This window comes from Nannospalax galili, unplaced genomic scaffold, assembly GCF_000622305.1.
Source record: "Nannospalax galili isolate Female #2095 unplaced genomic scaffold, S.galili_v1.0 scaffold274, whole genome shotgun sequence".
Classification (NCBI taxonomy): domain Eukaryota; kingdom Metazoa; phylum Chordata; class Mammalia; order Rodentia; family Spalacidae; genus Nannospalax; species Nannospalax galili.
This window is the reverse complement of record NW_008335435.1, coordinates 1551121-1562324: the sequence shown is the minus strand read 5'-3', so window position 1 is coordinate 1562324 and position 11204 is coordinate 1551121. Positions and strand designations below refer to the sequence as shown.

General features: G+C 46.6%; 1 pseudogene; it reads right to left on the bottom strand.

The window, feature by feature from the left end:
* Positions 1-366: 366 nt before the first annotated feature.
* Positions 367-3686, bottom strand: LOC103731691 (annotated as a pseudogene).
* Between the last annotated feature and the right edge of the window lie 7518 nt (positions 3687-11204).

Below are 11204 nucleotides of genomic sequence, written 5' to 3'. Positions count from 1 at the left end.
ACAGAGCTGAGACGTCTCATCTTGGCTGTGGGCAGAGGCTGGGAATGAGGCTAACCTGGTTCAAGCCAGGCCGGACAGTCCTTAGCTGCAGGTCAAAGTGACCCCTCTTGCATGGCAGTTTCCTCCTCTGTGAAATGGGCTACCACAGATCCCACCAGCCTCCTGAGGTGGTTACAAAGACCAAAGTAGGTGTAGCACTTAGGAAGGTTCTGGGGTCCTAGAAAGTGTCCTGTAATTTTGATTCACTATAAACTTTATGACAATGAGTGTAACAGGCAAGACGGTGGGAAATGTCTCTTAAGATTTTTTATTATTATTTATTATTATTATTGGTATACAAACCATTAACAGAAAAGGCCTACAGTCTCATTTCTTCTTGGACACACCCACGGTACAACCCCAACTGTCTGTGGTCTTGTTGTGTTGGCCTAGGAAGGTCTCAGAAGTGGGACAGCCCCCAGTGAGCTCTAATCTTCAGTCACTCCAGGTCCTCACCAAGCTTGTTGTCTAGACTGTTGGCCAGAACCTGGCTGTATTTTCCATCCTTGACATCCTTCTGTCTGCTCCAGAACCAACCTGGGATCACTGGTGAGGACTCTGCATGATGGTAATCCCAAATTCCATGTCATCCTTGGTGAGTTCTCCCAGCCTCCTGGTGAGGCCAATGTCTGCTTTCCTCAACACCACGTGAGCATATTTTTGCCCTACACACTTAATGGCAGTGATAGCAAAGTCTGTTTTCCACCACCCATCAATGTTGGTGTTGAATACTTGCAAAATGTGCTGGAACTTCTCAGGGATCACCAGAGACGTGGTGACGGTACAAGCAGCGGCCTATAGGCCTCCTGTGGAAGAAAAAAAAGATTTTATTTTACAACAATTTATTATTTTTATTTTATGTGTATGAGTGTATTGACTGTATGTATGTAAGTGCACCTGTGTCATGCAAAGCCTGCATGTAGAGGTCAGAAGAAGGTGTCGGATCTCCTGGAACTGGAGTTATGGATGGTTGTTAGCCACTGTGTGTGCTGGGAACCAAACATGGTCCTCTGCAAGAGTAGCAGTACTCTTAATCTCTGAGCCACCTCTCCAGCCTCAAGATTTTTAATTTTAAAACTATTTTATTAAATGTTATAGAATCTCAACTGTTAGGGATTGTGATTGTTCCTGAACCCAAACCTTTCCAATAACAAAAGACCTGAGGATAAGAGCTAAGCCTTGATCAGTTTCCAGCTTGCTTAACCCAGGACCTAGTACGGTGTATGCTGGATAAATGATGGCTAGACAGGTGAACCAACAAACAGCACAGTATGGTGCATTGACCTCTGTGTTAGACTTCATTAGGTGCAAATACTTGAGAAAAACAAGCATTGACTTTTGGCTCCCAGTTTCAGAGGTTTTATCAGTCCATGATCATTCAACCCTATGGTTATGAGTCTATGGTAAACAGAACATCATGACAGAGAAGTTGTGATGGAACAGAGCTGCTTGCCTCACTGCAGCCTGGAAGCAGACATGGAAGAGGCCAGCACCAGCATAGGCTCTTCAGCATGTGCCTCCAGTGGCCTGCTTCCAACAACTAGGCTGCACCCCTAGAAGTTCCCATTATTTCCCATAATGCCATTGAATTATAACTTATCTAGGATTAATCCATTGATTAGGTGAGAGCCCTCATGATCCAATTGCCTCTCAATGATTAGATCTACCAGCTAAAAACTAAGCCTTCAACACACAAGCCTTTGGGGAGATAACTTCTTATCTGACCCCTAACAGTGTCAGTAGGCAAAATTTACACTCTGTAAAATGTGAATGTCTAGGCTGACATGGTGTATTGGCTTACTGGATCACAGTCTCTGTATTGTGAACAGCTTCCTCCATGGGTTTGAGGTTGCAGATAATTCTGGCTCCAGAAAAAATTATCTGTAGCCCTTGACATTGTTCCTCCCATGTACTTGATAATCAATAAGAGTTATTGACTCAATTAGTTCATTGTCTCCAGTGGTATTTGGGGGAATTTTCATGCTCAGTTGGCCCCAAGAGATGGAGATCTATCAGATGCTTCTAGTCATGGGTCCTAGTCATGTGTCCCAGCACTCTCGGACTATGCTGGGTTTCCAAGAGGAGGGGACACCAGACTCCCGTGACAATCCCTTCTCCTGTTCCTCCAGCTAGCCTGAGGTTTCCCAACCTCTGTCTATCTATTTCTTCCAACCTCTGAAAGCACTTCTTGCAAACACCTGGGCATCTACTCTCACAAATGCCACTCAGCACATCCCTAAGCTCATCTAAGCAGCTTACCACCACACGTATCCTCAGTCGACTCCCCTGAGACAGCAGACCATGGCCTGCTTGACCTTTCTGTCTGATGGCTTCTTCTGCCCTGCCACCCTTCTCTGGCCGTCACTTTCTTCCTGGCCCTGCATCCTGGCTTGATTCTCTCACTGCATTCATCTCCTATCTCTTCTGTGGATACAGCCTGAGCCCTCTCCTCCCTCCCTACAGACCTGCCTTACTTAGCAAATATAAGGTCTCAAGAACTGAGTCCGGGAATAGTTCATTATAATAAAAGGAGCACTTGACTCAGCACCCCAGTGTGCTCAGTACTCACTTGGAGACTGGCAGGGAGGTTAGCTAAGCTATATTCAACTTTTTTTTTCAGTCTGGTTTGCTCTATAAAAATTATTTCCACTTTATGAATCTACTTTTAAAATATTAAGACTTTTGTACTATGTTCAGGTGTTGATCAAATGGATTAAAGGATCTTTTCAGTGATAGTGCTTATGAAGCCTGTTTGTTTGCCCTTCCTCCCTCCCTCTCCCTCCCTCCTTCCTGACAGGATCTGGCTATACTCTAGCCCAGGCTGGCCTTGAACTTGTGATCCTCCAGAGTGCTGGGATCACAGGTTGTGCCACTCTGCCCAGCTCTAGTGGAGCCCTTTCTAATACCAAGGAGGGCAACGGACATTGTGTGTGCTGTACCTCACAGGCCGACACTAACCCCACATGCATCCTGCAGATAAGTTAGATCAATGGAACGATGCAGCTCATTGCTCAGGGTTAGATAGCTAATAGGGGTAGAGACTGAATTTAAATCCAGGACTGCTTCTCCTACACTGCAGGTTACAAGAACAGAAACAAGCTGGGTCTGGAATCCTTACATGATAGGGCTGTCCTTGTGGAAAGAGAGGCCAGACCAGTTGGACTGGCCAGGGCAGAAAACTCCCTAGGCCATTCCCCAAGTGAAGGACACAGTATAGAGGCTGGCTCAGGTCTGCAGGAGTCCCTCCCTCCAGGCTTGCTCTGTGCCTCGGTTCCTTATAAGCCCTCCAGCGCCCAGGTGGGTATCTGCTCCTTGGCTCAGGCCCTAAATTGGCTGCACCCACCTGGGTCCAGCAAGCCTTCTTTTCTCTCCGTGCGGTAGTTGGAAGTACATCACCAGCAGATGAAAGCAGGGGGCCCAACAAAGGGAAAATGAAATCTCCCTTGAGCTATTTGCCCTGGCTGACTAACCCGAACCTCCCTTCTCAGGATGAAGAAGAGCTCTGATGTTCTGATGTTGAAAGCATCAAAGGCTGATCCCCTCAGCTGAGCAGTGACACACGGTGGCTGAGCCAGCCCTCCAGAGCACCCACCCCCACTGCTGCTGAAGCCCAGACCTTCCAAATACCCTGCGTTATTAGCACCCATCTCCGCCCCAGCTCCATGGTGGCTACCCGGCCTGCCCCACCTGCTCCTCTTCCTCTGCCTCTGATGCCATCTTCTGACCCCACATCTCTGACAAAGACACCCACCTGTCCTTCCCTAGCCTCCTCTCTGTACCTGCGGCAAGTTCAAAGGCCATGGAAGGAGAACCCTGGGAAATACAGACTAGATTCTCCGAAGACCGAGTCTAGAAAACATTGTCAACAGCTTCGTCTTGTTTTCCAGATGGTACAGCCAGCCATGTTCACAGCTGATATTTCAACAATTCAAGAAAGCAGAAAGAGGAAAGTGCAGTTGGCCACACAGCCCACCACAGAGACCTCCTGGCATTAGCATTCTGTAGATGAGCCCACATGCCTGGTGCTAACTTTATGTGGCCCTGTCACCTGATGTCCCCCCGCCACAGGATCACCGTCACCTTTCCCTCTTAGAGACTTTTTAAAGCATCTCTCTGAATTAAACATAAATTCTGAGCTGCTTCCAGCATTTCCCTTAAAACACAAGGGCTTCATGCTGGTGACGGTGTACAGCTGAATTCAAACTCCGCTTTCAAGCTAAATTGAACACTAAAAAGACGGCTGGGAAGCAATTCAGGCAGCCACAGTGGCTGGGTGAGAAGAGGGCCTCTGGATTTGGAGAAGGCAAACATGTGCTCTCCTCTGCCCTTTGTTTTTAGAAATTAGTAAAGCTTTTCAGCACACTGCCCTCTGCCACTAAGAGTGAACAGTCAGATCACGGCTTTTATTCCCAGCTCACTACGTCAAGTAAATAGAAGCTTACAGGATGGAACGGAGAACGATAAGCAATTCCCACTGCAGCCAGTTCTTAATATATAAATTCATCCCGCAGCAGTTGAGTAGCAACTGGCAAAGCCAGAAACAATGGAAAGCTGCCAGGCCTGGCTCTGACGAGGTCAACCATCAAGGTTATCTGTATGCAATTACTGGTATCTACAAACTTGCATAGCTGTCAGCTGGTCAGAGCCCAGATGAAAACTCACCATGCGCTCAGAAAGCAAATATAGTTTCCAAGGAGAGCCTCAAATTAGCTCTGTGAATGACTTGGCTTCCAATGCACACCACCAGCCACCCGCCTTTGGGGATGTTTCTACAGGCAGTGCCTTGGTGTCTAAATTTGGGTATTATCTTATAAATCTCTGTTTCCGAAGTAGGAAAGAACTGGAATTGCTCCTTAACCCTCAGTGACGATAAATTATATCACTTAACAATAGATAAACTTAGGACACTTTTCCTGTGCTGTGGGCCTATTGTGAGGCACCCCCTAATCTGCAGCATCTACTCTCCCTGGTCGGCCCCACTAAAGACCTGTCGGTGGAGAAGAGACACGATAATTTGTTTTCTAGCTCCTCCTCCGGAGCCATACATCATGCGTGGACACAAAGCTGCTCAGCAGCAGATATGTATCTGTTTCCTCTATCTGAGTTCCTCTTCCCATCAGGCCATGCCAAGGGGACGTGTTTTGAGTGTGATGCTTCCAGAGCCTGAGAACAGGCCCCTGCCCTCTCTGGCCTGGCTGGAGGAGAAAAGGCCACAGTATGGGAAAGGAGGCTTATGTTCACCACCACCTCCTCCTGTGGTGTCCCCTAGAGGTGTGAGTGCTAAAGGTTTGGTCCCCTAGAGGGCACTTTTGGGAGATGGGACCTCCAGGAGGTGAGGCCTAGAGGGAAGTCTTCCGGTTATGATGGAATGTGCCCCCAGAAGGGATGGTGTGATCCTGGTCTCTTTCTCTTTCCTCTTTGTCTGTTTTTGTTTGTTGCTTCCTGGTCAAAAAGGTGAGCAATTTCTCACCATGCCTTCTTGCTGTGATATGTTGACTCGCCAGGGGCCTTAAGCAATGGGACCCTTCAGTCAGGGACTGGAACCTCAGAACTGTGAGTTCCAACACCCCTTTTTCCAGGTGCTTGGGTATAGTGAAAGCTGATTGGCTACTACCTCAACTCAAACCTTGGTCCTTCTTGGTCTTTTCAACCCAGGCCTTTCCAGGGTCCCATGGACTTCCAGAGTGCAGGCAGGGGTTAATCAATGCCCAGGTGATTCTCAGATTAGTTGGAAGAGGCCACATCTGCAGGCTTGTTAAGAGCCAGCAGTCTTTGACCCTGTCCTTGGAGCACCCTAGCAGCTACTCTCCATTCATGGCTCTGACACCTTCACCATCTTGAGCATCCTCTGCTGGTATCTCCCCTCCAGTCTCTCAAGCCCCGACTGCCAGTCCTGTAGCTCCACCTGAGCTACAAGATTAAGGACCGTAGATCTTTATAGTGCCACCTCTACTTTAATCTGATCAGCCTTTTGGACAGAGGTACAGCTCCAGTTATCTTAATAAGAAATGATTTCTCACGGGGTCATACAGAGAGAAAAAGGCCAGACAGAGCCATGTCAGTCAGTCCCAGCTTCAGTCAGGCTAAGCCAAGCTCCCAGCTCCAGCCCTGGCCTCTGGGCCCACCTAGATGGAGCTGCTATAAGCACAACTGTGCAGGTTGCATGCTATAGGAGGTCCCACCCGAGAGATGCTGTTCACATCATAGCTTTTGTAGATGTCTATATTTATTATAATTTTCTGTCAGATGATAACTTAGACGTCCAGATCCAGAGGTTCCATTTCTCCAGATTCACCCAACAAGGAATAATTTGTTTTAAAAAACTGAAGAACTTCCAGTAAGTTCCAAAGAGCAAAACTTGAACTTGCCACTTGCTGAACACTGTGTAGAGTCTATGTGGGTAGAGAGCTGTGTGGTGTTCTCCCATAGCCTCATGCCTTTCCCAGCCCCTCAGTTCCCCTCCAGCATCATTTGAACGTTGTGTTGTGAGTCTCACCAGTTAGAATTACACTGGCAACATCTGTTCATTTTTTGTAATGTGTAAGAGTGTTTTGCCTACATGTGTGTAAGTGCATCCATGGCATGCAGTGCCCACAGAGGTCAGTAAAGGGCTTAGGATCCCCTGGAACCGGAGTTACAGATAGTTGTTAGCCACCAGGTGGGTGCTGAGAACTGAACCTGGGTCCTCTGCCAGGGCAGTCAGTGCTCTTAACTGCTGAACAATCTCTGAACCCAGCACTGGCCACATCTGATCTGAACATTTTTCTTGTCATTATTCCTCAAATAATGTGAGCTAACAGTCATTTCTATAGTATCAGTGTTGTTTTGGAGAGATAGGTTATGTAGAGATGATTCAAAGCATGCGAGAGATATGTATGGTTGCATGCAGACTCTGTGCTCTTTTATTTAAGGGACTTAAACATCTGAAAAGTTTGGTCCATGGTGGGTCCTGAAACCCATCTCCCATGGAGAGCAAGGCACAATCGTAATGAGTTTTAACAAAAGCATTTTAGCAAACGCTGTCTTGAGAAAGGGCGCTTTATATCACTCAGCACAAAGGCACTGAATGGGTAGGGGACTCTCCTACACAAGGACACCACTTGTTACCCCTGACATCTACGTGGCAATTTGTTTGCGGGTCCCTTTCCACCTATCAGGAAGGAGAACCATGATCAGATGAGGTATACATGGATCTCTCTCCTCCTGTTGGGTCTCTTTGTCCATTTTTTTGTATCCCAGCACAGAGCCCAGCCAGCGTCTAACTTAGGAAGTGCCTGACAGGTTTATTGAATGAATGAATTAATGAATTAGTAAAACTGCATTTTTCAACAGTTGGTGTAGCCTTTGCCACATAGCAGGTTAAAAGCAAATGTCTTGATAAACCACATTGATGCAATATGTACTTTGGAAACCTGTTTTCCAAACAGATCAGGGGACTACTGAACTCTAGACACCTCTCTCTCTCTCTCTCTCTCTCTCTCTCTCTCTCTCTCTCTCTCTCTGCTGGGCACTAGGAGTTTGCTGGAAGACTAATGTGCTTTGCTGAAAGTTTCGGGGTCAGTGGGGAGAGCTACCACAATCAACATGGCAGGAAGACTGGGCAGAATGGGGGAGGGCAGCTGAAGGGAAGCATTCTCTGGCCTTGTCTTAGAGTGCTGACCCATGTTTCTCACTGTTGGAAGTGGGGGGAACACAAGAGACACACTTCACGAGTGGGAAGCTCAGGGACTCTGTGGAACTCCACACTGAAGATTTCACAATAACCTCACTCAGCCAGTGGCAAAGACAGATCTCCCATGCCCTCCCCCTCTCCCCCAAGGAAACCTGAGGCCTGGGCACCTCTTCCTCCGGGCTTCCTTATAATCCTCCCCACTCAGCTGTGGTCCTCTGGGGTCAAAGGGTCCCTACACCCTGATAATAGCAGCCGGGACCAGGCATTATTTGTGCTTACTGATCGATCAATGTTCAGACTGACCCCAAAGAGGAAACTTACTTGCTGTCATCCAATGCCAGGCCTCCCTCCCAGAGGTCGCTGCACTGACACCCTGCTCACCTTGCAGACTGATCTTGTGATGGTGTCTACAAAAGTCTCTGTCCATTTACCATTGCCCTTAAAACAGCAAGACAAAGCTGCCACACCACACTGCTGTTTCTTTGCCCTCCTCTGTAATGTAATAATACACATACACAGTTTTGCCAATGCTTACATCTTACCATTCACCATGCTTGAATGACGTGTAGTGATACGGAGAAGAGCGTGTCTATCAAACTCCTGGCTCGGTTGGGCATTTCAGTTTTTTTCCTTTTGCGATTGTTACACACAATGCTGCAATGAAATTGTTTATATGCTTATCTTTGACTATTTGTCACTTATGGAACTAACTTTCAATACAAAAAAGTGAAATCTGCATTTAGGTCCACTATATGTAAAAAGCTCATACATATGTAAGTACTCATGTATGCATACTTATATGCGCTGTGTGTGTGTGTGTGTGTGTGTGTGTGTGTGTGTGTGTAGATAGTCAATCAGGGCACACAAAGAAAGAAGGGAAGGAGGGAGGGGGAGTACAGGGAAAGAGAGGGGAGGCAGAGGGAGGGACACTGGCTAAAATCACAAATCTCCTCAGAGAGACAAAAGGCAGCAAGAGGCTGGTGTGGTGCCCCGTGCCCATAATCCCAGTATTTGGATGTTGGGGGACGAGGAATTCAGGACCAGCCTGGGCTTCATAAGGAAACCTTGACAAAAGGGAGGGAGAGAGGGAGGCAGGGGAAAGAAGAGGAAAGAACCCAGCTTGAGGTACACAGAAGGTTGGAATCCATGAGAGCCAACAAGGACACACCGCCCTCTGTCCCACACACCCCACAGTTGCTCTGTGCCTGACACTCTCTGGTTTTACTCATTTTTTGAAAAACATTTTATTTATTATTTTTATTTTATGTGCATGCGTGTATTGCCTGTGTGTAGGTAAGTGCACTCGTGTCATGCAGAGGACAGAAGAGACTGTCCGATCCTCTGGAACTGGAGTTATGGACACTTGTTAGCTGCCATGTGGGTGCTGGGATCCAAACCTGGGTTTTCTTCAAAAACAGTCAGTGTTCTTAACCACTGATCCATCTCTCCAGTCCTTGGTTTTACTCATTTAACCTTCATCACAGCCCTCTGGATGCTGGTGATGCCAATGAGAATGACGCAGGGGCAAAGCAGGAGTACACACCAGAGCTATAGACTCCCGAGAGACTTTTCCTCTTGGTGGCAACATGACAGTGCGGTGGTTGGTGATGGTGCTGCTCTTGGTGACGATATTGGAAATAGTGATGATAACAGTGGTAAGGATGGTTGTGTTATAGCCACAAAAGTGGTGGTTATGCTAATGGTAGTAGTGGTAGTTAAATAGTAGTAGTCATTAAACATTTGTGTTGAGTTTGAGTGTAGTTGGTGTGGGAATTCTGGAGAGGGCGGAGGCATTGTTGATACTGTGGGATGAGCATAGTGCTCTTTAATGCCTCTGGAGTTTCAGGCAGTGTTAATGAGACTAGTAGAGGTGGTAATGATGGTCATGGTGGTAACGGTAGCAGTGGTAATGGACGAAATGACAGTAGTAATGGTAATGTTGCTAGTGGTAGTAACGGTGATGGTGGCAGTGGTGGTAGTAGTGGTGGTTGTCATGAGAGTAGTAATGTTAATGATAGAAAAGGTGGTGTTGGTAGTGTTGATGGTGATGTGATAAAGGAAGTTATGGTTGTAGCAGTACAATGGTAATGTTTGGAATAATGGTGGTGATGGTAGTTATGTAGTAATGCTGATGGTGGTAATGGTGGTGGTGGTAATGGTGGTGGCAGTAATGGTAATTAAGGTGACAAGATGGTAATGACACCGATGTTGGTAATGGCAGTGGTGACGATGGTAGTGAGTAATTGGTAATGGTGGAAGTGGTACTGTCATGATGGTAATGGTGGTGGTAGTAATTATAGTAATGGTGGTGTTGGTACAGTCATGGTGGTCATGGTAGCAATGGTGGTAATGGCAGTAGTGGCATTGGTGGTGGCAGCAGTGGTAGTGCTCATACAATCATGGTGGTTACGGCAGCAATGTTAGTATAGTCAAGGTGATAATGGTGGAGTAGTAATGGTGGTAGTGATCCAGACATGGTGGTCACAGTGTAATAAATGGTAGTAATGGTGGTAGTGATACAGGCATGGTGGTCATGGTGTAATAGTAATGGTAGTAATGGTGGTAGTGATGCAGGCATGGTGGTCATGGTATAATAGTAATGGTAGTAATGGTGGTAGTGATGCAGGCATGGTGGTCATGGTATAATAGTAATGGTAGTAATGGTGGTAGTGATGCAGGCATGGTGGTCATGGTATAATAGTAATGGTAGTAATGGTGGTAGTGATGCAGGCATGGTGGTCATGGTATAATAGTAATGGTAGTAATGGTGGTAGTGATGCAGGCATGGTGGTCATGGTATAATAGTAATGGTAGTAATGGTGGTAGTGATGCAGGCATGGTGGTCATGGTATAATAGTAATGGTAGTAATGGTGGTAGTGATGCAGGCATGGTGGTCATGGTATAATAGTAATGGTAGTAATGGTGGTAGTGATGCAGGCATGGTGGTCATGGTATAATAGTAATGGTAGTAATGGTGGTAGTGATGCAGGCATGGTGGTCATGGTATAATAGTAATGGTAGTAATGGTGGTAGTGATGCAGGCATGGTGGTCATGGTATAATAGTAATGGTAGTAATGGTGGTAGTGATGCAGGCATGGTGGTCATGGTATAATAGTAATGGTAGTAATGGTGGTAGTGATGCAGGCATGGTGGTCATGGTATAATAGTAATGGTAGTAATGGTGGTAGTGATGCAGGCATGGTGGTCATGGTATAATAGTAATGGTAGTAATGGTGGTAGTGATGCAGGCATGGTGGTCATGGTATAATAGTAATGGTAGTAATGGTGGTAGTGATGCAGGCATGGTGGTCATGGTATAATAGTAATGGTAGTAATGGTGGTAGTGATGCAGGCATGGTGGTCATGGTATAATAGTAATGGTAGTAATGGTGGTAGTGATGCAGGCATGGTGGTCATGGTATAATAGTAATGGTAGTAATGGTGGTAGTGATGCAGGCATGGTGGTCATGGTATAATAGTAATGGTAGTAA